Below are 18795 nucleotides of genomic sequence, written 5' to 3'. Positions count from 1 at the left end.
TTCCATCCACTTTGTATTTTCAGGGTTGTTTTAGTAGACCAGCTGTCAATCGGATCCTTAAGGTCTATAAAATTTATTGTGTAGGTCACCAGTTCAAACTCATGATTACAATGCACTTAAGTTGCATACTTGAGTCACATCCCATGGGTTGACACAACAATGAATGATCCAATATTTTGAACCACAGATCATGGCTGTCAACATCAGCGGTCAAGGCAATAGTGACTGCAGAAGGTGGATAACCTCTGCCGAATCCACTTGACAGAAAAAACTGTGTTGTTTTCAGCCCCTATTTGTTGGGCTGTCCTGTGGGTTTTGTACTCCCTTCCCCCACCCTCCCAGCCTTCCATTTCTTTGCTGATTATTGGGACTGCTCTCAATCTAGGGAGGGGCTTCTAGGGATAGGGATTTTCAGTCCTGGACCCAAGAATTGCTGTTGAGTCTTTTCTGACTCATGGTGACCGCATGTGTGTCAGAGTAGAACTGTGCTCCGTAGGTTTTCAATGACTGTTTTTTTGGAAGTAAATCCCCAGGCCTTTCTTCTGAGGCACTGTAATTTAGCATCTGAGCCTGTTTACTTTAGAAAGGGGGATGAAAATCAAGATCAGCACAAAGCTGATTTCTATGAGGTGGAGCTCAGACACACCTCCACTCCCCAACTTTTTCACCTTTTCTGACATCAGCCATCCAGCCTCCCCCCACCACCACGGCACTCTTTACTTCTCTGCTGGGCTCAATAATTCATTGCAATGTCCACACCGAACTCACAGACCATACTCAATGATTATATGGTTTATTAGGGAAGTAGCAGGCTACAACTTGGGATCAGGATCAACACTGAAGTAACAGGATACAATGCAGGAGACAGAATACGGTTCTTCAATCAGGACAGTTTCCAACCAAGACATCTCTCACCTCTTTAGCTGTGCCTGCAGGCGGGCCATTCTCTCAGCCATATTCGCAGGCAGACAGCCCTTACCTCTGCCGTGGCCAGGTGACAGGACCATCCCTGGGCCTCTGCTATTTGGGCAAGGGTTACAGCACTTCAGCTCTGCTGACAAGTGCCTGGAGGCACCCTACTCCACCAGCAAGCCTACTGCCCAAAGGGTCTCAGCTCTCTCTTGCGCAGTAGGCTGGCAAGCCCACTGCAGTTTCCTCTCCCCAGTCTTCTGTTTCCACTGCTAGTACTGCTGCTGTCATTTCTCTTCTGCTGAGCTCTGCTGTGGTTGCAACTGTTTCTCACTATCCTGTGCCATCTTCAGTGTTACATCTCTCTCCTCCTGGGTCTAGTAAGTTCTCAGCCGAGGGACCGCAGGTCCAAATGACAAGGTACACTCCAGGCTCTTCTTGATGGCAGTGAGTTTCCCCCAACCTCTGCAGCATTGACCCTTATGTAAACCTACTCATTATCAATTTCGAGACACCCAACAGTAACAACATTTGCGTAGTATACTGACCAATCCCTTGCAAGATTGTGGCCCAGCCAATAACTTTTGGCAGAATCATAAACCCTAGGATGGAATGGTCATATAAGGGAAACCCATTACACCGCAGGCACCTATGTGTGTACTAGAACCATCAACTTTTGGCTAGCAGCTGAGTGCTTAACCCAGGGACTCCCAGGCAAAACTTGTTGGTTAGTCACCCTGACGGCCAGGTTCAGAACCATTATAAAGGGCATTTATGCCCTTCCCATATCTATCTCGTGGATCCCAAAAGCACATGCAGTCTCCAGAAGTATAGAATGGGATTATTTTTCTAAACAAAGATATACTAAGACAAAACAGATTTAAATGACTCTACAACTCTCTCTGGGTTCCATCACCCAAATAACAAGCAGGGCACTGTGGTGGGTGCTATGGGAGAATACAAAGAGTAATAACATTGTTCTCCACCATTTACAATCTCATTCTTAGAGGTAACATATCTCAAGAAGAAAGAGTAAAGTATTATGACAACATATGGAAAGACCCAGAGATGGAAAACCAAGGTGAGGAACACATGCTGCATTTCTCAAGCTGAAAGAACTGAAGAAAAAATTCAAGCCTTGAGTTGCAATACTGAAGGATTCTATGGGGAAAATATAAAAAAACTCAGGAAGCATCAAAAGAAGATGGAAGGAATACACAGAGTCACTATACCAAAAAGAATTGGTTGATGTTCAACCATTTCAGGAGGTAGCATATTACCAGGAACCAATGGTACTGAAGGAAGAAGTCCAACCTGCACTGAAGGCATTGGCGAAAAACAAGGCTCCAGGAATTGACGCGACAGCAATTGAGATGTTTCAACAAATAGATGCAGTGCTGGATGTGCTCACTCTTCTATGTCAAGAAATTTGGAAGACAGCTACCTGGCCAATGGACTGGAAGAGATCTATATTTATGCCTATTTCCAAGAAAGGTGATCCCATGGAATGGGGAAATTATCGAATAATACCATTAATATCAAACACAAGTAAAATTTTGCTGAGGATCATTCAAAAGTGGCTGCAGCAGTATATAGACAGGGAACTGCCAGAAATTCAAGCTGGATTCAGAAGAGAATGTGGAACCAGAAATATCATTGCTGATGTCAGATGGATCCTGGCTGAAAGCAGAGAGTACCAAAAACATGTTTACCCATGTTTTATTGGCTATGCAAAGACATTTGACTGTGGTGGATCGTAACAAATGATGGATAACATTGGGGAGGATGGGAATTCCAGAACACTTAATTGTGCTCATGAGGAACCTGTATATAGATGAAGAGGCAGTCATTTGAACAGAACAAGGGGATACTGTGTGGTTTAAAGTCAGGAAAGGCGTGCATCAGGCTTGTATCCTTTCACCATACCCATTCAATCTGTATGCTGAGCAAATAATCTGAGAAGCTGGACTATATGAAGAAGAACAGGGCATCAGGATTGGAGGAAGACTCATTAGCAACCTGGGTTATACAGATGATACAACCTTGCTTGCTGAAAGTGAAGAGGACTTGAAGCAGTAATGAAGATCAAAGACCATAGCCTTCAGTATGGATTACACTTCAGCATAAAGACAACAAAGATCCTCACAACTGGACCAATAAGCAACATCATGATAAATGGAGAAAAGATTGAAGTTGTCAAGGATTTCATTTTACTTGGACCCACAATGAACGCTCATGGAAGCAGCAGTCAAGAAATCAAAAAGATGCATTGAATTGGGCAAATCTGCTGCAAAAGACCTCTTTAAAGTGTTGAAAAGCAAAGATGTCATCTTGAAGACTGAGATGCACCTGACCGAAGCCATTGTATTTTCAGTCGCATCATATGTATGTGAAAGCTGGACAACAAATACAGAAAACCGAAGAATTGACGCCTTTCAATTGTGGTGTTGGAGAAGAATATTGAACATACCATGGACTGCCAAAAAAACAAACAAATCTATCTTGGAAGAAGTACAACCAGAATTCTCCTTAGAAGGAAGAATGGTGAGACTGTGTCTCACATACTTTGGGCATGTTGTCAGGAGGGATCGGTCCTTGGAGAAGGATATGATGCTTAGTAAAGTAGAGGGTCAGCAAAAACAGGAAGACCCTCAATGAGATGGATTGACATAGTGGCTGCAACCATGGGCTTAAGCATAACAACGATTGTGAGGATGGTGCAGGACTGGGCAGTGTTTCGTTCTGTAGTAAATAGGGTTGCTAGGAGTCCAAACTGGCTCAATGGCACCTAACAACAACAGAAAGCATAAGGCATCCAAAAAAAAAACTACAGTTTGCCCAACCCACTGTTAAATACTTAGGACATCTTATTTCAGTTGAAGGTATATCTATAGACTTTGAAGAGAAAGGAAACTATATTTTTTCCTTTGCCTACTACGAAGCAACAGTTAAAGAGTTTTTAGGCCTTTGACGTAATTGGATTCCAAATTTCTCCTTGTTAGCTCAGCCCTATATCACTACCTGAAAAAAGAAGTGATTTATCCTTTTTCCCTTTCTGAAGAAGGTGCAAAAGTGGTAAATGAAGTTCAACGAGCCGTTTTAACCACTCCTGCTTTGGGTTTTCCAAATTATGCTTTGAAATTTTCTCTGTATGTATGTAAATAAACAAAATGGGAATGCTTGTGGTGTTTTAACTCAGGAACACGGAGATCATCAGAGGCCTATAGGATACTATAGTCTTCAGTTAGGTGCAGTTGCTTGTGCTTGTCCTCCATGCGTAAGGGCAGTAGCAGCAACAGCTCAATTAGCAGAAAAGTAACAATATAGTTTTGGGTAATGACTTAGATTTATTTGTTTCACATGCAGTAGCAGCTATTCTCAGATCTACTTTAACACAACATCTATCTGCCAACAGGTTAACCTCTTATGAAGCCTTATTATTGACAGCCAAAACATTCAAATACATGTTGTTAAAGCTTTAAATCCTGCTACTCTTTCCCCTGAGGAAGGAGTACCGCATGACTGCTTTGATTTGACAGATCAGCTTCTGACCCCAAGAGGAGATCTCCAGGAAACTCCTTTGGCTAACCCTTCTTTAGTGTTATTTGTAGATGGTTCTTATTTTAAACCAAATATGACTTCAAGGAAATATCAGGAAGCTCAGAGGTGCTGGAGAGTGGACCTTTGCGTCACGTAATTTCGGCGCAACAAGCTGAGTTAGTGGCCCTTACTCAAGCTTGTAGATTGGCAAAAAATCAATCAGTGACCATATTCATGCATTCGAGGTATTACTGTAGGTGAGTTCATGATTTGGGGATATTGTGGAAACAGTAGGTGTTTTTGACATCAGGAGGATCTCCCTTTAAGAACAGAAAACATGTAGCCGAACTTTTAGATGCTTTTTTGTTACCCTAAGAAAGAGCTGCGGTTAAGATACAAGTGCGCCAGTCAGAGGAGGTAATTGGGAATGAGTTAGCTGTTGATGCAGCTAACAAAGCAGTTGGTAGAGAGACCCAAAAGCCTAGCGCAACTTTATCTGAAAATCCTTTAACAGTAGTTAAAATATAATCCGTCGAGACTATGACCCTTCCTAAGCTCCTACAAAGTCAAAAACTAGATGTACAAAATCCTAAAAAAATCCCTATTTTCAATTCAGAATCCAGATTTAGAGATATTAAAAAGGTACCAAAAATTAGTCCCTGAGGCTGACATAACAGAATGAAGAGCAGGTAAACACATCTTAATAAAGAAACTGAATGTGGCTAGCTCCTGGAAACGAGATTGTTATTCCTAAGAGAATATAGACACCTTTGTTATCAGCCTGCTTATTAGAATTTAAAGAACAATGGAATGAACATTTCATTGCATTCTTAGATAAACATTTTTGAGGAAACTTTGTAGACGCAGCTTATTATTTGTATGACAGACATGGTACAACAGACTTCTACTAATGTATGAAGTAACTCCCAGTGACACTAAAGGACAGAGTAGAACTGCCCCATAGGCTTCCAAGGACCACCTGGTGGATTTGAACTGCCGACCTTTTAGATAGCAGCCATAGCTCTTAACCACTACTCCACCAGGTTTTCCTATGAAAGAGCAGGATTAGACAATTACTATCCTGGATACACCCATTTTGGAAATAGAGAAAAACATAAAATATGTTGGGGATGGAAATCAGGTTTATCTCCACCATTAATAGAGGGTCCAGAGGAAATAACAGACAGTATGCAACACAATTTACCATTACACCAAAAAAGCTACACCTCCTTCAGAACAACAAATACGGGAAAAGGAAGTGTCTTAGTTATCTAGGGCTGCTATAAAAAAAAAAAAATCACAAGTGAATGGGTTTAACAAACAGAAAATTATTCTCTCATGGTTTTGGAGGCTAGAAGTCTGAATTCAGGGTGCCAGATTCAGGGGAAGGCCTCCTCTCTCTATCAGCTCTTGGGGGAAGGTCCATGTCAGCAATCTTTCCCTGGGTCTAGGAGTTTCTCAGACCAGGACCTTGGGTCCAAAGTATGTGATCCACTCCTGGCTCTTCTTTCTTGGTGGGTGGATGTCCCTTTCCTCTCTGCTCGCTTCTCTCTTATATCTCAAAAGAGATTGACTCACGATACAACCTAATCCTGCAGATTGTGTGCTGCCTCATTAACATAAAAAATAACTGCCTCTAATCCTGCCTCATTAACATCACAGAGGTTAGGATTTACAACACATAAAACCAAAACCAAGCCCAGTGCCATTGAGTCGATTCCAACTCATAGTGACCCTATAGGACAGAGTAGAACTGCCCCGTAGAGTTTCCAAGGAGTGCCTGGTGGATTTGAACGGCTGACCCTTTGGTTAGCAGCCATAGCACTTAACCACTACACCACCAGGGTTTCCAAAAATTATATCAGATTATGAAATGGAGGACAACCACACAATACTGGGAATCATGGCATAGCCAAATTGACACACCCACCTTTTTTAGGGTCACAATTCAATCCATAACATTGGAGAGATGTACTGTAAATTCTGACACAGATCTTTGGATTGAACCTGATAAAACTCTGGTCCTGCCAAAAGACTTACATCTTCCTGTAGTTTATGGTTTCTACCAAAAAGATCATTTAGGAAGAGATAAGACCCTAAAAAGAATTAAAAAATATTATTGGGGTCATTCCTGGAAATCTGTGAATGAAGTAGTGAAAAACGGCAGTATTTGCCAAAAATTTAACCCAGGTGAAACTTATTTGACTCCTCAGGGTCGATATCCCCTCTCTACAGGCCCCATGACTGAATGGCAAATGGATTTTATACAACTTGCCCCAGTTCAAAATTATAAGTATGTTTTAGTCATGATATGTAGGTGTTGTGGATTGAATTATATCCCCCTAAAATATGTGTCAACTTGGTTAGGCCACGATTCCCAGTGTTGTGTGGTTGTCTTCCATTTTGTGACTGATATAATTTTTCTATGTGTTGTAAATCCTAATCTCTGCCTGTGGTTAATGAAGCAAGATTAGATTATGTTAAAGGGGATTAGGGTGGGCTATCACATCCTTACTCAGGTCACATCCCTGATTCAATGTAAAAGGAGTTTCCCTAGGGTGTGGCCTGCATTACCTTTTACCTTACAAGAGATGAAAGGAAAAAGAGGAGGGAGTGGGGGACCTCAACCACCAAGAAAACAGCGCCAGGAGTAGAGCATGTCCTTTGGACCTGGAGTTCCTGTGCAGAGAAGCTCCTAGTCTAGGGGAAGATTGATGACAAGCAACTTCCTCCAGAGCCAATAGAGAGAGAAAGCCTTCCCCTGGAGCTGACACCCTGAATTTGGACCTCTAGCCTACTAGACTGTGAGAGAATACATTTCTCTTTGTTAAAGTTACCCACTTGTGTTATTTCTGTTAGAGCAGCACTAGATAACCGAGACAGCAGATATTCTCACTGGGTAGAAATATTTCCCTGTTGGAATGCTACTGCAACTTTGTTGCTAAAAAGTTGTTAGAAAATATTCTTCCTATGTGGGGTACTCCTCATACCTGTGTAGTGGTAGAGGTTTTCACTTTACCAGTAAAATTTTAGCTGCAGTTTGTAACATTTTTCCTGTCTTGCATCAATTACATTGTCTACATCATCTGCAAGCTTTGGGATTAGTTGAAAGAACACAGAATAATAGAAGTTCAGTTAGCTAACTTTGCTGCTTCTTTAAAACTAACACAGCCTCAAGTGCTTCTAATTGTTTTGATAAATCTGCAATCTACTCCTTTTGATCTTACAAGTTAACCCCATTTGAAATAGTCACTGGACGTATCATGCCTCTTCCTTATATAATGCTATAATTCCTGATTAAAATTTGGTCTTTAATAGTTTGTTAAAGTATTGTCAAAGCTTAACACAGGATGTTAAGCCAAAGATGAAGTGATTAAACATGCTTATGTTCAAACTTCTCCTAATTATGTAGGTTTTTGTGCCCCAGAACCTGGTGACTGTGTATATTGGAAGCAGCACCAGATAAAGGACACTTTAGAAACAAAATGGAAAGGTCCCCATTGTTTTACTAACGAATGAATTTGCTGCAAAATTACAGGTTGTAAAATCCTGGGTATATCTTTCCCAATTAAAGAAGACCAAGGTTCCTGATTGGGCAATCGAACTGGCAGGAGGACTGAAGTTGAAATTCAGATGCTTTCCCAAAACAACCACTAACTACCCCCTCCCTTGGATGAGTGACTCAAAAGCACAATTTAAATACTTTTATTTGTTATATTCTTTATTACTTTGCTAATCTGTATTAACTAACTTTGAATTAAAATGATGTTGATCATTTATTTAGTTGCTCTTTTATTTGTTAGAGGAATAGATACTTGGAATGAAACTGCCTTTGTCCGATTATCAGAATCTGTAGCGAGTGCTGGTTATTTGACACAGTGTTGGATTTGGCATCAAAACCTTGTTCTGTTAAAGCAACTCTGACTCTTTGGCAACCCCTGTGTTCAATTATCACTGATTTCCACCTCCCACTCCAAACTCTAGCAAGGTTTTGCCCTGTGCAATTAGAAATAAGTTATGGACCCCTCTGTCTGTAACCCAGACACCTTCAATACCATGCTATACCATCACTCAGATCAGGTTACACGATTACTTCTGTGACACCCAGATATCTCAAAGATATCCTCATTTTCCTTATAATAATGATATGTTTTATAGAATTATAGCAACACCTTCCTAGAGATTTAGGTGGTTGGTATGAAGATTGCAATAACAAGCTAGCTGAAATTGCAACCCATAATTAGTTACCTTGTCCTCATGATTATAATAATGAATGTTGGAAAAAAATTTTACCTATATAGAATTATAACCAGGAAGATTATCTGTCTGTGATAATTCTTTAATGGAAACTTGGTCGTCACTTTTCAATAGATTGTGTGAGAAATGCACAAAAAAAGTTAAAAATATTATTTCTCTGAAAAAACACTATAGTGAGTCTACCTTTTAATTAAGTGAGCAATAAACTCTTTCAAATTTTGCCAGTGTCAAGCACGGAAATTGCTAAACAAATTATTTGACCTGATTAAAAAAAAAAAAAAAAAAACACTATAGGGAATCTCTTTTGCAACTAGGTGATTTAAAAACAATTTACCAAGCTTTGCCAGTAAATAGTGTGTGACAGGCATTGAAGGGTGCTAAACATATTCGTTGAAGGGGGAAAAAAATACTATAGGGAGTCTCCGAAGTAACTAAGTGTCTTAAATAGAGTTTTTCAACTTTTGCTAGTAGTAGATTGCTTGTTAAATGTATTAAAAAATGCTGAACACATTTGATAGGAAAAAAAAAACTCTATAAAGTGCCTCCTTTGAAAGTAGGTGAGATAAACACAATTTTTCAATTTTTCCAGGAGATAGCGATTTAAAAGCACAAAAAGTGCTAAACACATTATTTACCAAAGGGACACTATAGTCCCTCACAACTTGGTGACTTAAACATAATTTTTAGATTATGTCATTAAATACTGTGAGATGAACATATTATTTGACGTAACAAACAAACAAAACAGTATATCAATGTAAAAATGGCATGGCAGGGGCATCTGACCTCCTGTAACTTCAAGAGGAAGAAAGAGAACCCAAGATCAACAGCCCAAGGTTGATTCCTATGAGGTGGAGTTCAAACATATCTCCAGCCCTCAAACCTTTTTTAACCATTTCTGACACCAGTCATCACTCCCATGGCACTCTCTACTTCTCTGCTGGGTTCGATAATTTGTTGCAATGGCCACACAGAAATTCATAGACAATAGTGACAATTATATAGCTTACTAGGGAAGTCACAGGTTACAACTCAGGATCAGGACTTACCCAGGATACAGTTCTTCAATCAGGACAGCTTCTTGGCTGTGACCACAGTCAGACCTCTCCCTAGTGCTCAGCCTCTCAGCCCACAGTCCTTCAGATCCCTCAGACTTCTTGAGCTGCCTGGCCTCTGCCTTGTTTGGGCAAATGTTACAAGGCTCTTTGTCATTGTTAGATGGTGTTGAGTGAGTTCCGACTCATAGTGACCATATGTACCACAGAACAAAACATTGCCTGGTCCTGCACCATTCTTACAATAGTTGTTATGCTTGACCCCACTGTTGCAGCCACTGTGTCAATCCATCTCGTTGAGGGTCCTCTTTTCCACTGACCCTATACTTTACCAAGCATGCTGTCCTTCTCCAAGGACTAATCCCTCCTGAAAACATGTCAAAAGTATGTAACACGCAGTGTCGCCATCCTTGCTTCCAAGGAGCATACAAAGCTCTTTAGCTCCACCAATAAAGGCCCAGAGGCACCTCATTCTCCTCACCTCTCTTGCTGCATGAGTCAGCAAGCCTAGCTCTCACAAGTGCCCAGAGACACTTCATCCTGCCAGCAAGCCTTCTGCCTGAAGGCACTCAGCTTTCTTGCTCCACAGTCCACCACACCATCTCCTGCCAATCTCCTGGTTCTGCTGCCTCTGCTGCTGCTGCTCTGCTGCTGCTTCTCATCCTCTCTTGCCATCTCTGGTGTTACAGCTCTCTGTCTTCTGGATGGAGGATGTTCTCGGTGCAGGGACCCTGGGTTCAAAGGATGCACTCTACTCCAGGCTCTTCTTTTTGCTGGTAGTGAGGTTCCCCCTTTCCTCCTCTGGTATGGCTCATTTTAAGACTAGCAGGATGGCAAAACTGACCAATCCACTCATTACGGTTCTGTACACCTTATTTGCATGGTTCCACCACCACAAGAGTGCCATGCACCTTATTTGTATTATTAGCAAGCTGTCCAATCCCCTTGGTGGGCCACAAGCACCTCATTTTCCCAGTCCCAACCAATCTTTTAGTGGGAGTTACAGGACCATGGCTAGAAAGGCCATATAAAAGTGATCCATCACACTGCTGCTCACCCCCTGGTTTTTCTAGCCATGGTCTTTCGTGCTTGGAGGATAACTTCCCCATCCCAATCATACTACCAGTCCAAAGTAGTCATTAACAATTAGTCCTTCAGTTGGCAAAGAACCCTCAGGGTGAGGTTACTCAGGTACCAACCATTCAGGTCTGCTTCAGGTGTCCTTCTGATCTGGTCAGATTCTCCAAAAGTCATCTTGGCTTCACCCTGTCTGGCCTCTGATAAAATTCAGCTGAAAGAAGATTATTCCCTTGCTCTGAGCCTCATGAGCTTTCAGCATGGCAATACCTTTAAGGGACTTTAGGTTCAGCTACTGTACTCTATCCCTCAGTGCCTCCCCCTTAGTCTACTCTTTTACAGTTACTGCTTCTACAATTACAGGTTTGACAATCACAGTTACCTTGTTAACAACCAACACTCACAAAAGAATCATATAATCCTATCAGCATCTTCCCCATCCCTTTCTTTCCCAGACCCATTAGGAAAAGAGTAATCTATTCAGCGGGATCCTCCCTTGTCCCTCTTATTTTGAGAGTAAGCATACACATGAAAGTATGTAAGTCGTCTACTTCATGCCTTTATCTCCCCCATTTTAGGTAACTAATGTTTAAATTGCACATCCCTATCAAACCAGTACTCTGATGAAACAAGCATGTTCCTTAGCCTTGTCACAGTGAAGCGCCAGACTTACACTTTGCTAGAAATAAAAACAGAGTTTTATTGAAGGATAAAATCATTTTGAGAAATGGGATACACTCAAGTAAGCAGCCAGGCAGGAATGCTGCAGTCTGTTCCAAGTTGCAGGGGTAGCAGTGATGTTTTTATCAAGTGGAACAAACAAAAGACATGGGTTCACAGGCACCAAGGGGAGTTTAAGGGAAGGAAAAGTAAAAAAAATTACAAGGGGTTGTCAAGCTACAAACTTACTTAACATTAATCTCTAACCTAGCATTAATCTCTCATCTCCTGGAAGATGTTTGACCAAAGCATTCTTCTTAACCTCATTAAGTCTATTTGCTACATCCTGAAATTTGTTTGACAAAGCATTCTAGAAAGAATAAATTGAGTCAATTCTCTGTCAACAGCTGTAGTCTGCCTCTCCTATCTTAAGGTAGAAGTCTTATGTCTCCCCCTTAGTTATAAATCTACAAATCCTCAGTGGAAATGGAACAGAAGATCTCAGTGAGAGAAAACGAAATCTGATGACAACTTGGTTAATTTAATTGATGTTTACCTCATCTTCATTATATACTTAAGAGACAGTTGTAGGCCCTATCTCCATCTTCATTTAAAATTATCAACCCTGTTTTCTAAGCCCCTGTTGACCAAAGTATCTTCTCTGAGGTAAGCTGTGTAAACATTCTTAACAAACATTGTTTTAACAAACTACCCTTCACATAAACTAAAGCCCTGATCCTCACTCTCTTTGTGTTACAAGTGGCTAAACTTTTACAGGAAGCGAAATTGTCTTGTCAGAGGAGCAGGAACAGACACTCTAGGCAAAAATGCAGTTTGATTCAAAATGGAGTTTTAATTTAGGCCAGAAGTTACCCATTTCAGTTATGCCAACACCTCTGTGTTAAGGTTTGCATACACAACCTGAAGAATGTTCTTTTCTGGTTGGGACTTTGAGCATCTGCATCCATAAGTAAAGTCTAGACCAGAGTAAGACATCAAATTGTAACACCCTATGCCAGATCACAGTGTCAAACATCTTTCTCTTCATTTGGTCAGGTTCTGGTCAGCTCATGCTGAAGGATAGGAGTCTACATACCTTCCTGCACTTCAGAGAAGGCAGCCCTTATTCTCTCTCTCTCTCTCATCCCTAGCCTCTGTGGGCTTGGTCAATGAGCACCAATGGAACATATCCAAACTCAGCCTGTCTCTTCATTGCTTCATTCCCACTTCCATTTATCAAGTGAACCCAAGTTGTCACTACAGGCGAAAATACCAGGCTGTCTACTCACAGGCTTCCTTGAACTTCCAGTCCTGGAAGGGGGTTCTTCTGATGGGCACTGACTTTTCTTGTCTGGGTGCACCCAACAGTAAACTGCTTGCTCAAAATTCAGAAGTAAAACAGTTAAATGCAAATTTTCTGCTCTCGCAGCAGTTCTGAGTAGGTCTTTTCAAATGCAAATTTGAAGCTCAGGTTTTCTACCTAAGCCCCCAATGCTCTATACACAGGGCTACTGCATTCAAACCAACAGCCTGTATTTCTTTCAGGAAAATCCTAGCTCCCCTTTTAGCATAAACAATCAAATATTGGCTGACGGTGGAGTTACACGCTCTCTGTTATCTATAACACCCAATGTTAATTTCTGCCATGTATTTAGGTCTGTTTGACAACTCTAGGTAGGAGAAACATTCTTCACAGTACATTCAAATAAACACATAAACCTTATATTAACATTCCAGTTTCATCCTCTCCATACCTTGACAATCTTCCCATTCATATGCATATGGCCTCGGGCCTCTGGCTGGGTAGACCCAGAAGACCATGTTCCCCTATCAATCATCATGTTTAACTGGCCTGGCTTTTGCCCCAAACCATTCCAGATGTGGCTTTTCTCCCCTCAGCTGCAGCATAACATTTCTTGCTTTTCCTTCAACCATTAGAGATAACAACAAAGTAACACCCAAGAATCGTAAGTTTTGCTTCCCACACCCCTTCGTTCTTTCTCTTACAGAGTCCATGCTTCCATGAGTCTGGAGCCATTGCATGAATCCCACTTCTGATGCCAACCGTAAAATGGAGGTGTAGAGGCATCTGATCTCTTCTATCTTCACAAGAGGAAGAGAGAATCACCATCAGCATCAGCCCAAGGCTGATTTCTATGAAATGGAGGACAGACATGCCTCCTCTCTCCCACCTTTTTACCAATTCTGACACAGCCATCCCTTCCATGGCACTCTCTACCTCTCTGCTGGGTTCAATAATTCACTGCAATGGCCATACAGAACTCACAGACAATACTCAGGATTATGGGGTTCATTAGGGAAATAGCAGGTTACAACTCAGGATAAGACCCAACTCAGGATACAGTCCTTTGGTCAGGACATCTCAGCCATGCCCACACACAGACCTTTCTCTGTCCTTCAGCCTCTTGGCCACAGTGCCTCGGGCCCCTCAGGGCTCTTGTGCTGGCCTGGCCTCACCTTGTTCTGCAAGTCTTACAAACCTCTTTAGCTGTACCGATAAGTGCCCAGAAGCACCCCGCAGTACCAGTAATTCTTGGAATGAAGGCATTCAGCTCTCTCTGTGGGTTGGCAAGCCTAGTTCTGGAGGCACCCCACTCTGCCAGCAAGCCTCCTGCTTGAAGGCACTCAGCTGTCTTGCTCTGTGGGCTGGGAGGCCCACCACACCTTCTCCTGCCTGTTGCCTTGTTCCACAGCCTCTGGTGCTGCTATTTCTCTGCCGCTGCTTCTCACTGCCTCTTGCTGTCTCCAGTGTTATGCTTTCTGACTCCTGGGTCTAGGAAGTTCTCAGCCCAGGGACCTCGGCTCCAAAGGATGAGATCCACTTTGGCTCTTCTTTTTGCTGTCTTTTTGCTCCCTTTCTGTCTCTGGGATGGTTTATTTTAAGCTTAGCAGAATGGCAAAACTGACCAATCCCCTCATTAGGGTTCTACACACCTTATTTCCATGGTCTCACCCCCACAATGGTGCCATGCCCCTTATTTAGGAAGCTTTCCAATCTCACAGCACCCTATTTGCATAGTTCCACCCTATCTTTTAGTGGGAGTTAAAATCTCATGGCTAGAAAAGCCATATAAAAGTGATCCATCACACTGCAATAGGAAGTCTGCCTCACAACTAGGTTAGTTAAGCACAGTTTTCCAATTTTTCCAGTAGGTATTATGCTAAAAGAATGTAAAAGTGCTATATACATTATCTAAGTAAAAAACCAGTCCCTCTAGTAACTAGCTAACTTAAACACAATATTGTAACTTTTTCCATATGGTACAACAAGAATGAAAGTGTGCTAAACATTTTATTTCACCCAGAAATCAGTATAAGAAATCGGCCTCACATGTAGGTAAGTGGAACACAGTTTTTCAAAAATTTTCAAGTAGGTAGTGTTTTGAAAGCACAAAAAAGTTCTAAAGACATTATTTCACCAAATAAATATTATAGAAAATACATTTCTTGCAACTAGATGAATGAAACACATTTTTTCAATGCTTTAAAGTAGGTAGTGTTTTGAAAGAAAAAAATGCTAAACTGATGATTTGACTGAAAAGACACTACAGGGATTCTTCTTAGGAAATAGAGTAACTTAAACCAAAATTTGCAACACTGGCCTGTAAATAATGTGTGAGAAGCATTAAAAAAAAGTTAAACAGTATGTTAAAATTATGAAAGACTTCTAAACACACTATTTAAACAAACACAGTAGAGAGTCTGTCTCTCAACTAAATGGCTTAAAAACAAATTTTCACCTTGATCAGTAGGTAGTGTGTGACAGGCATAAAAAATGCAATACACATTTTTTTACTGAAAAAAAAAAAAACATTATTAGAGTTTCTTCCTAGCAATTAGGCCCCGATGGGAGGCCCATGACTTGAAATCCGACAGAAAGTAGGCTTATAATAGGGTCAATTCTGCAGAGGTTAGGGCGACCTCGTTACGATCAGGAAGAGGCTGGAGTCCAGCATGTTCTTTGGACTCCAGGTGCCTGGGCTGAGACCTTCCTAGACCTAGGAGAGAGAGAGAGAGCTGTAACACTGAAGATGGAATGAGATGGTGAGAAACGACAGCAACCACAGCAGAGCTCAGCAGCAGAGAAACAACGACTGCAGTTCTAGTAAAAGGGACCAGAATATTGGCTCAAGGAAACTGCCATGGGCTCGCTAGCCTACTGATCTAGAAAGCTGAGAGCGTTTGGGCTGTCAAGTGGATTTGGCAGAGGTTATCCATCTTCCGAAGTCAGTGTCACCTAGACCGCTGATGTTGTCAACTATGATTTGTGGTTTACATATTGAATCATTCATTGTATCAATCCATGTGATGTGACTCTAGTATGCAACTTGAGCGCATTGTAATCATGAGTTTTAACCGCTGACCTATATGATAAATTTACAGATGCAAATAATTCAATTGACAAACAGCTGCTCTACCAAAACAAGCCCTAAGATACAAAGTGGACATAAAACTTTGGAGAACTGGAAACTAATTCCTAAAAATCTAAAAACTTGCTATTGCTGGTAAGTAAAGTCCTAAGTATCCCCTACCCAAATGTTTTTGTTGAGAGGATATTTAGCTTGATGCTATCATATTGGACAGACTCAACCAATCAGTGTAATGAGGGCTTGATAATGGCAGAGTTGCAAGTCAGCGCGAATTCTACTTTTACCTGTACTCAGTTTTACAAAAAAAAAAAAAAAAATCAGTTGCTGTCAGATCGGTTTCCACTCATGGCAACTCCATGTTTGTCGGGATACAACTGTCCTCCATAGAGTTCTCAACAGGTGATGTTTCAAAAGTAGATCGCCAAGTCTTTCTTTCTAGGTGCCCTGGTGGTGCAGTGATTAAGAGCTTGGCTGCTAACCAAAAGGTTGGCACTTTGAATCTGCCAGCTGCTCCTTGCAAACCCTGTGAGGCAGTTCTACTCTGTCCTACAGGATTGCTATGAGCTGGAATCAACTCAACCACAAGGGGTTTTTTCTTTTTAGGTGTCTCTAAATGAACTTGAACTTTCAATCTTTCTGTTAACAGTCAAGTTGGTTAAACATTTGCCCCAGCCATGGACTCCTCTGTTTCATTAGTCCTACTATATTTCTGTTCTTTTAAAAAAGTTTTACTTTTATGTACCTTAAAAACACAGAATAATAAAGCCTACAAAATTTTAATAGCCAATAAAGAGATCAAAAGAGGTAAAATAAGTTGCCGTATTAGTGGAAAGAAACACTATAAAACGATTATATTTTTGCATGCTATTAGTTGTTTAGTCTTACTGTTAGTTACAACTAATTGCCACTGGTAACAGATCCTATTGTTTTGTTTAAATAATAGCATTTATGTAACAGAAAAATTATACAGTATAACACATATTTTCAAATAAACACATACTTTCATATTTTTATGTTAAAATAGTAACACGTATAATAATTCACTCTATATTATAATGACATATGTTGTTAGATTTTCCAACTCATAGCTAAGCCATGTGAAAGAGTAGATTGCCCCACAGGGTTCTTTAGGCTGTAAGCTTTGGAGCAGATTGCCAGGTTTTTTTCCCACAGAGTGGCTGGGTGGGTTAGAATCCACTTTTCTGATTAGCCGCGAGCTTAATTGTTGTGCCACCAAATGTATATAAAATAACGGTATACACACCATGGCGTATAGTATATTACATAATACATACTTTATATATATCTATGTTATATATAGAGCATACATAGGTACATATTATATACATACTCTTTTACATATAGGAGTGCTGGTGGTGCAGTGGTTAAGTGATACTGCTGCTAACCAAAAGGTTGGCAGTTTAAATCCACCAGCCGCTCCTTGGAAGCCCTATGGGGCAGTTTTACTGTGTCCTATAGGGTCGCTATGGGTTGGAATCGACTCAACGGCAATGGGTTTTTCGTTTTTATATACATATGTGTGTGTTGTTGTTGTTGTTAGGTGCCGTCGAGTCGGTTCTGACTCATAGCGACCCTATGCACAACAGAATGAAACACTGCCCGGTCCTGCGCCATCCTTACAATCGTTGTTATGCTTGAGCTCATTGTTGCAGCCACTGTGTCAATCCACCTCGTTGAGGGTCTTCCTCTTTTCCATTGACCCTGTACTCTGCCAAGCATGATGTCCTTCTCCAGGGACTGATCCCTCCTGACAACACGTGCAAAGTATGTAAGACGCAGTCTCGCCATCCTTGCTTCTAAGGAGCATTCTGGTTGTACTTCTTCTAAGACAGATTTGTTCGTTCTTTTGGCAGTCCATGGTATATTCAACATTCTTCGCCAACACCACAGTTCAAAGGTGTCAACTCTTCTTTGGTCTTCCTTATTCATTGTCCAGCTTTCACATGCATATGATGTGATTGAAAATACCATGGCTTGGGTCAGGCACACCCTAGTCTTCAGGGTGCCATCTTTGCTCTTCAACATTTTGAAGAGGTCCTTTGCAGCAGATTTGCCCAATGCAATGCAAAGTTTTGCTGAAGATCATTCAAAAACGGCTGCAGCAGTATATCGACAGGGAACTGCCACAAATTCAGGCCGGCTTCAGAAGAGTGCGTGGAACCGGGGATATCATTGCTGATGTCAGATGGATCCTGGCTGCAAGCAGAGAATACCACAAGAATGTTTACCTGTGTTTTATTGACTATGCAAAGGCATTCGACTGTGTGGATCATAACAAACTATGGATACCACTGTGAAGAATGGGAATTCCAGAACACTTAATTGTGCTCATGAGGAACCTTTACATAGATCCAGAGGCAGTTGTTCGGACAGAACAAGGGGATACTGATAGGTTTAAAGTCAGGGAAGGTGTGCGTCAGGGTTGTATTCTGTCACCATACCGATTTAATCTGTATGCTGAACAAATAATCCGAGGAGCTGGACTATATGAAGAAGAACGGGGCACCAGGACTGGAGGAAGACTCATTAACAACCTGCGTTATGCAGATGACACAACTTTGCTTGCTGAAAGTGAAGGGGACTTGAAGCACTTACTAATGAAGATCAAAGACCACAGCCTTCAGTATGGATTACACCTCAACGTAATGAAAACAAAAATCCTCACAACTGGACAAATGAGCAACATCATGATAAACGGAGAAAAGATTGAAGTTGTCAAGTGTGTATATGTGTATATATAGAAATATATACAAATACATACATATATAAAAAACAAAATACATACATACATACATATATACACACACACAGAAACACATACATGGAAAGAGCCCTGGTGGCATATTATTTAAGCACTTCACTGCTAAGGGAAGCATCAGTCGATA

Source organism: Loxodonta africana, chromosome 12, assembly GCF_030014295.1.
Source record: "Loxodonta africana isolate mLoxAfr1 chromosome 12, mLoxAfr1.hap2, whole genome shotgun sequence".
Taxonomy (NCBI): Eukaryota; Metazoa; Chordata; class Mammalia; order Proboscidea; family Elephantidae; genus Loxodonta; species Loxodonta africana.
This window is presented reverse-complemented; position numbering follows the sequence as displayed.